General features: G+C 64.4%; 2 protein-coding genes across 5 annotated transcripts in view; one reads left to right on the top strand and one right to left on the bottom strand.

Moving 5' to 3' along the window:
• The window catches only part of FLRT1 (fibronectin leucine rich transmembrane protein 1), a 65231-nt gene extending 60418 nt beyond the window's left edge, over positions 1-4813 (bottom strand). The window contains exon 1 of the mRNA XM_037053015.1: positions 4423-4813. The gene's annotated coding sequence lies outside the window, so the exon portion shown is untranslated. The remainder of the gene's footprint in view (positions 1-4422) is intronic.
• The window catches only part of MACROD1 (mono-ADP ribosylhydrolase 1), a 134144-nt gene that overhangs the window by 99690 nt on the left and 22432 nt on the right, over positions 1-12022 (top strand). The gene's annotated exons all lie outside the window — the stretch shown is intronic.

The raw sequence follows: 12022 nt of genomic DNA, 5'->3' as shown, positions 1-12022 counted from the left end.
TCTCGCTCTCGGCCCACCCAGTGCTGGGCCGGCCTGTCCACATAGGGCACACTCAGGACTAAGGGACCCCCGCACCCTGGGCCCAGGGAGCCCGCCCTCCCAAGGGCCCACCGGGAGTCCCAACAGAGAGGGATAGTCCTGCAGAGACCCGAGGAGACAGGCCACCAGCTCTGAGCAGATGTGCTGTCAGACGCCCATGCGCCTCCTGCCTGCCAGTCGGCACCTGCTGTGTGTCCCCCACCTGCCCGGCGTCCCCATGCAGGCCCTTCTGTCGGTCCTGCCCGCCAGGCCCCTGCCTCCCGTCCCTCCTCTTCACCACCTCCTGCCCCTGCTTCACATCGTGGCTCACGCACCCCCTTCCCTGACCCCAGTGCCCAGCGGGCCCCCGTGTCACCCAGCCTCACAGGGCTGCCTCCCCACCTGCAGAGCTCAAGGGGAAAGAGGCCACAGTGGGGAAAGGGGTATCTAACTGCCATCTGACCCCCACTCCCAGCTATACGCTCCCCAGCCCGTGCCCGACACCCATTTCATGAAGGAATGGATGGATGGATGGATGGATGAGCAGAAAAGGAAGGGAGGGAAGGAAGGAGGGAGGGAAAAACAGAAAAGCCAGGGAGCCAGGGTGGCTGAACAGGGTGCCTTGTGGGCCAACCCCCCCACCAGCCGAAGCAATGCCTTCGCCCACACTAGCCTGCGAGCCCTACAGTGGGAGCTTCAAAACCCAGGGCTGCAGCAAACCCAGCAAACAACTTCCACAGGTGAGCCGAGGCCCCCGGTGCTGACATCATCCGAAGAGCCGCTGACCCTGGGGAGCCGCTGGGCTCCGGGGGCCGCCCGAGCGGCAAACAGGCACCCTGCCGCCGGCTCGGGCAGACGCGGGCCTGCGCAAACACGGCCCCGTGCGTACAGCCCGGCCCACTCCAGCTGCGCCAGGGAAGGCCAGGCTGGCTGGGGGGCAGGGGCATGGTCGGGCACCCTGGGGTCACGCTGTCCTTGGCCCCGTCTCCTCTGGCCATCGGGTCCACTCCCCTCACTCGGTCACCTTGTGCCCACACACAAACAGGAGCAAGCCTGGACGTGTTATCTCGGGAAAGAGGAGCCAGGTTCTGGGAAGGTGAGACGCCCCCCGATCCCAGACAGAGGGTTGTGCGCCAAAGGCAACAAAGCAGACCCTAGGCCTGAGCCAGCCCCACCCTCCCAGAGCCCTGGCAGCCTCCCTGGAGGATGAGCACCTTGGGGCCACCCCCTCCCGCCCTTCTACAGGCACTTAGAACCTCCAGCCACGCCCACAGCCTTCAGGCCCCTCCATGCAGTCCCTCACAGTGCATCCCCGGGGGACTACAGGCGGGACCCCCCGCCCCGCCCCGTCTCACCCCGGCTGACAACGCCTCACTCCCGGACCTTCCCACCATCACCAGGGCCAGGCACGGCGGCCAGCAAGTGGGTGAGAGTCCGCTGGGCCTTGGTAGCTGGGGCAGGGGCCCGAGTCGGTCCTTCCTGCCACTTTAAGGTCCGAAGAAGCTGGAAGCTCCACATGAGCCAGGTGTTGCCCACGCAGGGGCCCCCATCGCCAGGCATAAACTCTGTGCTAGAAATTCACAGGCATCGTCTCACGGCGGGTACCCCAAGATGGACACATACCCCATCTCACAGATGAGGGTGTTGAGGCCCCCCAAGACCTGGTCACTTGTTCCAGATCAGCAGGCCAGGCAGAGACACCCTCCCCAGGAGCCACGAGTCCCTAGCACCCTGGGGCAGAAGGACTGGCCCGGCCAGAGCCCCACATAGCCCCGGAGAGACCCATCTCGGAGACTGGTCCATTCCTCAGCCCGGACTCCTGGGCAGCCTCGCCGGCTGGGGAGGCAACAGTCAGTAGGTCCCCAACTCCCAGAGATACACAGTGGGGCCGCCCAACTGCAGGACGGGGTCTTTACCTGCTTCCTGCCACTCCGGAGCCATCCGCCCCTTCCACGGGCTGCACAAGCTGCCCCCCCACAGAGGCCCAGAGCTGCCGAGCATGCCGCACCCAACACCGAGCTCCCTGCCTCCCCTCAGCCTGCCGCCTCTGTCACACCTGACCGGGCAGAGGGGACTGTGCCCAGGGGCCGCATCCTCCCCTGCTCCAGGCCACCTCCTTGACGACTGCCATGGCGCTGGGCCACCCATGTCCATCCCTTGGCTGGCTCAGGAGCGAGCACAAATACCACCTGCCCATCTTTTGCGCCCTGCCCTGCTCTCCCACACTCGGGGTGCCCACACATCCTCACCGGGGGGCAGGGGGGACAGCCACTCCATCCCCCCATGCAGGCAAGGAAGCAGGGCCCCAGAGGCAGCAAGCCAGAGGCACCCAGTAGGTGACCCGGGCTCACCCACCAGGCCTCAAGTCCGCAGAGCTGAGTCTTTCAGGCTGACAGCCCCCCCCAACACAGCCCCGGTAGCCAGGCCCCGATGGGGTGGCAGCACCCCTCCCCACTTTCCCCTTACAAACAAGCTGGGGGGACCCAGGGGCTTTCATTAGGAGGTGGGGGGGGGCACGGGGGAGGCACCGCTGCGGGTCAGCATCACGTCGGGACTCTGACCTCCCCCAACCCCCCAAGGGCTCTGCGGGTGCCCAGTCCTCCGGGACCCCTCCAGCCCAGGAGCAGGGCACCTGTCCACCTCACCCCATTTTATAACAGTCCAGAGCCCCCCACATTCAGCCTCAGGAGTTGAATACAGTCAACGCCTTCTCACCAACGAGGGAAACAGGCTGGGCAAGGTGGAGGGGCTTGGAAGCAGTAAGTGCAGGAGCGAGGGCGCACTGTGCCTGCCGGCCTCGGAAGCCCCAGGTGCGCCTGGCCTGGACTTACGCTGGGGAGGCTTTCTAGGACGCATGGGGCCTGTTGTGTCTGTGTGAGACCACCGGGCTGGGGCCACATACAGAGCCCCCCCACCACACCCATCTGCCCCCCTCTCTCCTGCTCTCAGACCTGCCCATGGCCAGCCCCTCAGTCAGAATGTGACAGGCCCTGGGCTCCTCCTGGCCCGCAGGCCCACCAGGTCTCCCACGCTGCCCACCCTGCTGGGCAGCGTCCTCTGCGGGCACAGGCCCCGCAGCTCAGGCCATTTCCACTTTAAACCTCTGAGGAAGCCCCAAACAGTCGCCCACGGAGTCGGCACAGCTGACAGGTGATGTTTGCGCTTCTCCTCCTGGGGCTGGCAGGAAGCAATGCACTTGGCTTTCACTCCAGAAGCCACAGCTCCGAGCCCCTGAGCGTGGCCGCCTTCCCCACAGCTGCTGGGCCGAGAGGGGCATGCCCCAGCCCACCCCCCTCTGCCCAAGGCATCCAGCACCCCGAAGAGCTTGCTGCTGCCACACAGGCAGCCTCCTCCCCAACTCCTAAGCCACCCGGAAAGTGGGCCAGAAGGGGCAGGTCTCCGTCCTCCCAGAGGTCCGGGCAGCAGGGTGGGGCAAAGCTAGACTCAGTCACCCACCCCCACCTTCACGCACACCCCCACACCCTGCCTGGGCTTTATTTATTCACATCAGGGCTCTGGCTTGGGCTGCAGGGGCCTGGCACACCCCAGCTAGGCTGTATTCTCTTAAAACCACACATCCCAGAGAGCCTTGCAGCCCACGGACCACCTGGAAGCCTCGGGCGGCTCTCCGATGGCTCCAGCTCCACAACTTTCTCCTCAGAGGGCTCTGATCAGCCACGCTTCCCTGCAGCTGGGCAACGACTCTTGCCGTGCTTCCTTCCCTGAGCCTCCTCCCCTACGAGGAGGGGCGTGTGCCTGGCCTCCAGATTGGGTGGGGGGCCTCGCCGCCCCGGGGTGGTCCCACCGTTCCGGCGCCAGGTGCACAGCCCCGGCCCCCTGCCCCGTACAGGGCTGACAGTACACAGCGCGCGCAGGGAGGGAAGTTGGAGACTGCTTAGGCCCCCCTTGAAGTCGTTTTAAAAATAAAACCTCGCTCCAGCCGTGACTCAAGCGCTGGTGGGAACCCGAGCGCCGCGCCTGAGCCGGCCGGCTGCCTCTCTCCACGCGCCCCAAGCCTTCTGGTTCCTGCGTGTGAGGCGGGGGCCGGAACCCGCCAGCCAAACCTGGCCCCCTTGCGGGCCGGGCCGCCTCTCTGGGGGCGCAGCGAGGGGCTCCGGCTGGAGCTCCAGCCGAGCCCCCGCCCTTTCAAGCCTCGGCTCCGGAGAGTGAAGCCGCCAACCGCGAACCCCGCGCCTCCCCGCGGCGGGGCCGGCGCTCCGCTGTCGACGCGGGGGCCCCAGCCCCAAATCCCAAAGGCGACACGGCCCCCGCGGCGCCCGGGCAAAGCTGGGCAGCCCGAACCCGCGGCGCCTCCGTGCACTCCCAGCCCCCGCCTGGCTGGCCCCGGAGCCCCGTCCCGCTCTCTCGGCCCCCGGCCCCCACCCTTCGTGAATCCTTCCTTACCTGCGCAGCGGCCGGGGAGGCGGGTCTCCTCGGGAAACTTTGCGGCGAAGGCTGAAGCCTCAGGGGTTATTCCAAAGAGCGGGCGGAAACCGAAGCTGGAGGGCACCCAGGGGGGCCCCGGAGTGTAGCCCCTGGCGCGCGGCGGAGCGCGGTGGCGGGCCCGGGGCGAGGGGCTCGCGGCGGCGCATCTGCCCGGCTCCGGCACCCGGCGGAGTCGCGGGGGATGTGCGCGGGGCTGCGCCGAGCAGCCGGGTGCGTCTGCCCGGGTGGGTGCGCTCGGCGGGGCGAGGGCCGGCAGCAGTGCCTGCGCGAGCGGCGGCGGAGAGCAGGGCGCCGGGAACCAGTGCAGGGCGGCCGCCTCTCCCCTCTCGGCGGCGGCGGCGGCGGGGGCCGTGCGTGCAGGCGCGGAGCGGGGAGGGAGGGAAGGAGAAAGGGGAGGCAGCGAGCGGGGCGGGGGAACGGGCGGGAAGGCGGCGACGGGGGCGGGGGCGGGGGCGCCGCGCTGCGCACTGGCCGGCAGGACCCGGCGCGGGAGGCTGCGCCGCCGCGCGGGGATTCGGGCCCAGCGAGGGAGAAACGGCCTCCGCGTCCTCCTACCCCTGCCTTGTGGCGAAAATGGCTGGGGGGTAAAAGAAGGAGATCTGGAAGCCAGCCCCCTCGCGGGGCGAGGAGGGAGACGCTCAAAGCCAGCCTCCAGCGCGGGGGCGGGGAAGAGGGAAAGGGGTTCTTGTTCGCGCAGCCCCTCCTCACACCCCTCTTCTGTGTACCCACTCATTCATTTTTTCCTTTCAACTATCCATTCATTCATTCATTCATTCATCCGTCCACCCATGCATTCATTCACGAACAGGTACCCAACCTCCTACTCGACTGCGAAAGTAACCCCTTCCTCCCGGCCTGGTGCCCCTTCCCCATTAGAGCCTCTTACCAGCATTTATTCTAAACGCCCGGGCATCCCTGTGCGCTGCCCCACCCAGCTGCCTGAGCGAGCAGGGGCAGGTCAGATCTCAGCCCCCACCCCCGCCCAACTGTGACCTTGAGCAAGTTACTTAACCTCTGCAAGCCTCAGCGTTCTCTGTAGAGAAATGGGAGCATTAAGCGCGCACCTCCGACGGTGCTTGTGAGGGTTGAAGGAGACCTCGAATAGGAAGATGGCCAGGGCAGTGCCCGGCGCACTCGTTAGGGACTTGGGGAATGTCTGCACCTGTTGTGTAGGGTGGGGGGCGAGGGGGGAGGCCAAACCTCCCGCCTCTTAGTCTGGAAAGTCCCCCTGCTCCTGACAATCTCTGGGATAGTAAGGAGCTCCCTGCTGAGCTCAAGCTCCACCATCCCTTCCTGCCATCCGTTTCCCTCCCTGGAGGGCTGCTCTCAGTCCCTGCCTTTGCCTCCATCACCCTCTGGCCCTCGGCCCCACTGCTTGCCGGTCCATACCCAGACTCCCTGCAGTCTGACTGGGACCCTCCCCCAAGAACCAACCCGACGCCTCCCACCCACTCACCCAGCTCCAGCCACGACAGACCCTTCCAGGGGCCCAGCACACCCTGCTCTCTGCTGTCCTTCAAGGTCCAGCCAAGCCACCTCTCCTCTGGGGGAGGAGATTCCCAGGGTCGCCCCACCCCACCCCGTGCTTTCCCACCCCTCTTGCCCCCAGCCCAGGGACGGGCGGAGGCCTTCCTCTCCTGTGCCTGCCACCCCTGGCCTCACAGTGCTTCTGCCCTCTCTGCCTCTCCTTCCTCACCTCTACCTCCCCACTTACTTCCCCTTAACTCCCTTTCTTACTTTTCCAGATTTCTACTCAATTCACCAAACAGCTATTATTTTTTCGCCTCCCACTTTTTTTTATTTATGGCCCAAATGGCATTATACCATTAATAAAGGAAAGAAAAATCTCCCATGATGCCACTGGCCTGTGGCGCCAACAGCCTTCTTTCCTCTGCGCCCTTTCAGGCTGGTCCGAACGCTGTCAGCTGTCGTCGTTACAGCGCTGTGGTTTCCCTCCCGCCTGCCCGGACCCCCAGATGGACGCTGGGGCCCCTGGGCTCCAGCATTCCTCCATCACTGCACTGTGCATGTTGCTGGGGAGTGATGTGCGTGCTTCCTCCTCTCCCGACTGCATCCTTGAAGGAGGGACCCCTTTCCACCCCTGTCGCCCACACACCAAGCCCAGGGCTGGCCCAGAGCAGTGCCCAGTGCCACGAGGAGGAATGGGTGGTATGCAGGTAGCTCTGTTTGACTGTTGCTCTCAGATATCAAAATAGCATCTTCCTAATTGTGGTCTTAATGGCTGCATGATATTCCCTCGAGCGGATGTACCGTAACGCGCTCAGCCGTGCCTGGTGGCTGCACAGACTGTTTGTGGAGGTGCTCCGCGTCCCGAGCACTTTGGGGAGGCACCAAAGACCAAGCAGGAAGTCCCACAGGGGGAATGGGCACCCAGACAGGCCTTAGCAGGATCAGTGTGGTCACGCTGCAACAGACATCCTCATGACCGAGTGACCCCAGGACACTCGGGGGCCTGGGTCAGCTGCAACAGGCAAGGATAGCTACCCAAGGGCGGTGGCTGTCATCCAGGTCACAGAGGGTCAGGGGAACGCTCTGGGCATACTCCCGATGCTCCTCTGGCTTGCTCACGGGAGCTGCAACCTGAAAGAACCGTGGTTTGGAGCGGAGGGACCCTGGGTCAGCAGTGTTCAGGGGACGGGAGTCGGGGACCGTGAGGAGGTGATGGTGTCAGCCGAGCCAGGTGCGCAGGGCCTTGATCAATCCTGGGGAGCTGGCCTTTATCTCGGGAGGCTCAGGTGCCAGGAGGGAGCGTGAGTACAGCCGGGGACCACCAGCTCTGAGATCCGGAAAGATCACTGGTTCATTCAGCAAACGCTTGCCGAGCCCCTGTGCGCACCAGCGTGCAGCGAGGGTGGTGGGCCCCGGCCCAGCAGGTCTGACCTAGTCACCCAGCTGGGCTCTCAGCCCGAGGCAGCAGCCATCTGGGGACCATTTGTGGCTTCAACCTTGGGCTCAACAAGCCCCAGCTCCCTGCTCCCAGGGTGGCAGTAACCCCGGCAGAGTCCAGCGGCTGGGTGTGGCGGGCCCTCCCTCTGGGCAGCCGAGGTCACACAGGCTCTGCCCGCAGCACCCCTGCTTCCCCTCCCACCTGCCTGCCTGCTCTGAAGGGCCCAGATCTGGGCTCCGCTCCCCACGGGCCCACCGGTGACCCAGGCGCTACCCGGCCTCACTGCCCTTCAATTTTCTCACCTCAGTGGGGCCATCCCAGAGCTCCCAGGGCTGGTGTGATAGTCTCACCATTGTTAGACCGTTGTCAACCAAGGTCGTGCCACCCTCAGCCCTGCTTGGGGGCACAAGAAGTTCATCTCTGCCCCCTAGGACCCCAGACTATGGCCCCCAGTGACACTCTGGTGCACCCAGGGGTGTTTCCATGAACCACGGGCGCACCAGCCCTGACCAGGACATCCAAGTGGCTTCTCAGACCCAAGTCCTAAGACCACCATGTTGTGCCCCCACTGTGCGCTAACCCTTTCCAGCCTGCTTGGCAACGGGGCTCAGGACCCCTCCCTACTAGCACATGGTCAGCGTACAGGGTGGCAGGGTGGGCCCCAGCGCAGAATCACAAGGAGGACAAGGAGCAAGGTCCCCAGCCCAGGAAGAAGTACCAGAGAGGGCACTCCAGGGAAGGGGCATACCAGGGACCAAAGCCAGGCGAGATGAAGCCCGAGGACGAGCTCTGCGAGCAGGTGTGACCCAGGAAGGGGTGGTGGGGGCAGCTGTCCCAGAGAAGCTGCTGGCCAGGAAGGGAACACCCCCCCCTCGCCACCTGCCTCTGGGCACGCTCCTGCCCCGGGCACTGGGGCTGGGCCCCGACCCCCTACCCTGTGCTGCCTCTGGGCCTCGCCAGCTCCTGCTCCCCTCAGTCCAGGGCTCACCGTCCTGGCCTCCCAGAGGCCTTCCCGAACCCCGTCTTTCCTAATGAGGTGGCCCCGTTGTCCCTGCTCCCTCAGCTTCCCCTCGGCAGCACTTAGGTCCCAAAGTCTGTGACTACATGTGACTTGTGCCGCTCCAGTGTTTATCTCCTGGACGACACTCTAACTCACTGAGACCAGGGTGTGGCGGGCAGCTGCAAAGTCTTGCAATTGACAGAGCCGTGTTTTGTTGGCGTCCGTTTCTCCCAGCACCTCGAGGGCACAGCAAGCACCTCCTGCGGTCCCCTTGTGTCCCCAGCATCTGCCACAGGGCCCTGTGTACGGCAGGAGCAGTCAGACATTGTCGAGTGGCTGAGGGAACAGCCCAGTCAGGCTATGGTGACAGCTGTCCCAAACTAGGCACTGCCCTAAGACGATGGTGGGCCGGGGGCTCAGTCGGAGGGAGGCCAGACACACTTCCAGCCTTGGGGCAGGGGCAGGGTGGGGCCTGGGTGAGGGGCGATGGGAGGTGAGGTGGGAGAGATTGGGACTGGGGGCGGTGGAGAGGGTCAGGAGAGGCGGGAGCAGAGGCAGCACTGGGCCGCCCTGCAGGCCAGGACTCCGGGCCAGCTTGCCTCCCCTGGCGGGATGGAGGCTACGGCCCCGCTGGGCTTGTCTCTGATGGGCCCTCCTGCCTGTGGGAGCCTCCTCCTCTCCCCACAAGTGGCATCACTGCGCCCCCAACCCCCATCTCCGCCAGACGCCCAGGGCAGCCTCCCGCTCCCTCCCTCTCCGTCCCTCCCCCACTCCCTCCCTGGCTGTTTTTTCCCAGAAGAGCTGGTGCTTTTGAGGGTGATTTAAGCACTTCTTGACTCCGCTCTCCTTCACCCGTTACCCTCAGCCCAAGTTCAGGCAGAGAATTGTGAGTGAACCGTGTCTTGAAGGACGGCCCCTATGGGGGCCACACATGTGCCCAGGCACGAAGGGCCGGAGGGCGAGCCGCCCCTGGGCGGGGGGTCGAGGACGTGGGAAGCAGAGGTAAAGCTAAAAGTGCAAACCTGATAAGGAAGGAAGTTGGGGGACAAAGCAAGGGCACACGCCCAAGATATGGGGGAGCCAGAGGGCGGGTCCCCAAGGCTGACGGAGAACGGAGAAGGGGACAGCTGGGCCAAGGACCATGGGGTGGAAGATGCCAGGTTTTGAGATTGGGGTCTCAGAGACCTCTACTGAGGCCAGCCTCTGGTGACCCCCACCCCATCACTGTGCCTCTTCTGACCCCTGCTGACCTCCTTTTCAGGGGCTCAGAACTCTGGACTCCTCCCTACCTCCTCCCTCTCCCATCCTTCCCCACCCCGTTGACAACCTTGGCCTCTTCCCCACCCAGGGGCTCTTGAGTGACTCCCTGGTAACTCTTCCTGGGCTCTTCCCCTGGGCTCCTTTCTGCCCTGCCCCCAACAGGCTCCAACCACTGAAGATGCGGGGGCAGGAGGAGTCCACCGACAGGGTGTCCTGAGCCCGGGTCTCCCTCCTCAAGTCCTGGTGGCACAGAGCTGTGGGCCAGGGCTTGGGTTGGGTGGGGGTCACTCAAGACCCCCACCTGCGAGCTCAGGTACAGCCAGGCCTGGCGGGCTCTGAGCTAAGTGCACTGCTGAGACTGGGCCTGGGAGGAGGCACAGAGGAGGGGAAGGGGGAAGGGGAGGGTGCCAGTGATGGGGGGGGGATGGGGTTGCCCAGCAACCACCAAGCTGCCAAGCTACCGCTGCCTAGGAGGGACTCTTAAAGGGCCATGCAGAAAGGCTGGGCCTTGGAGGGGCTGAGGCAGGGCCTTGCATACCAATGGCTGCTCTGCCAGCCTCTTCCTCCTCCTCCCTCCTTCTCCTCCTCCCTCCTCAGAGAGGAGTCCTGGCTGGGAGGTCAGGAAGACAGAGAGGAGGGACACCCAGCCCAGGGGCATCCTATCTTGTCCCCCACAGGACACAGCTGGAAGGGGGTAAGATGGCCACCCTGAGGCCTACAGGGCAGGGGTGCCCTGGGCTCCCTGACCCCCAGGTCCGAGGCAGGGAGGGCACGGGGACTCTCCACAACTCCACCCCGCTGGCCCTTCCGACAGGCGCCCGGGCACTCCCACTGAAAGAGCACTGAGCCTGGAGCCAGACTGACCTGCCTCTTCGTGGCTGAGTGACCTTGGATGAGCCACCGCCCGCCCCCTCCGCCCCCCCAATCTCTGGTCCTGAGAGTCCCAGTCAGGTGCAGTGGGCACCAGTCACAGGCGGCCCCGGGGAGACAGGCCTGACCCGGCCATGTCTGGGGCAGTTTCCAAGGAAGTCCTCCCCTCTGTCTAACAGAAACCCCCTGGGCCGTGATGGTCGCCTCCTGCTTTATCCTTACAGAGAAGGCGGTGATGTCTGCTGGGCCTCAGTGTGGCACACCCTACTCCAGAAGCAACAAGGGGGATCCAGCTGGAGGCCTTCTTCCCGTTGCTCTCCTTCTAGGGCCTTACTTTCCCATCTGTGCCCAAGGGTCAAGGCTAGGTCAAGGGTGCCTCCCCAGGACCCAGGGAGGAGCCGCTGGATTTCCGTTGCCCTCTCTGAAATCAGGGGGCTCCCCCCAGCTTCCTGCTGCCATGGAAGGTGGGGCGGCGGGGGTGGGGGGGCAGGAGAGGGGAGGCTCGCATGCAAAGTGCTCCTTCCATTGCCCTGATTCAGCTGCTTTGGCAGCCTATCCCGCCATGCCTGACCCACTCCCGTCTCCCACGGTCCTCTAACTGGTCCCTGTGGGTTCAGCCTTGCCTCTCTGCCAGCCCCTGTGTCAGCCCATCCTTGGCCACTGCCAGCCCCTGCCCCTGGTCAGCTCTGAGGGGGATCTTTCTAAAGTGTAAAGCTGACCCTGCTGCCTCCCTGCTCCATCTCCTGCCTGGGCTCCCCATGGCCATGGCAGAAGCCAGGAGCCAAGCCTGGCTGCCCCTCTGCCCTCAGCTGGGCCACACCCCCTCGGCGGAGCCCCTCCCCCACCATTTCCCCTCCCCCACAGCTCACTCCTCCAGACATTGCAACCAACAGGCCGGCTGAATCAAGGTCTGTTGGATGAATGAATGGCACTAAGGGCAGTCCTTCAGTGCCGAGCCGTGTTGGCCTCTGGGTACAGGGATAACCAAAGAAGTCTAGGTCCCCCGCAGGCTGCCACACTGGCAACACAGCAACAGACAAGTTCAGGGATGACATCATCACCGGACGGAGGTGTGGGCTCCAACAGAAATAAACAGTGTGATAAGAGGAACAGGGAGGGAGGCACTTTCCCTTGGTAGTCAAGGAAGGCCTCTCGGAGGAGGTGACATTTTCACTGAGACCTGAAGGATGAGAAGAAGCCAATTTGGAAAGAGCTGAAAGAATAGTGTGCCAGGCAGAGGGAGCAGTATGTGCAAAGGCTCTGTGGCATGAAAGAGCCAGATCTGTTGGAGGAAGAGAAGGGAGGCCAGGAGGCAGAGTGTGGGACGCGGCCAGGCATTCGTGGAGGGGAGTATGGCTTTTATTCTAGGTGTAATCGGAAGCCATTTGAGAGCTTTGAGCAGGGAAGCGGCATGATTTAATTTATATTTTAGAGCGATCATCTGAACAGCCACTTTGGAGAGCAATTTGGCAATGACCAGGGGAGTGGAAGATGTGCGAATACCACAGCCCAGCAGGCCC

Source organism: Sturnira hondurensis, unplaced genomic scaffold (genome assembly GCF_014824575.4).
Source record: "Sturnira hondurensis isolate 20B ecotype Veracruz unplaced genomic scaffold, ASM1482457v3 Scaffold0007797, whole genome shotgun sequence".
Classification (NCBI taxonomy): Eukaryota; Metazoa; Chordata; class Mammalia; order Chiroptera; family Phyllostomidae; genus Sturnira; species Sturnira hondurensis.
This window is presented reverse-complemented; position numbering and strand designations above follow the sequence as displayed.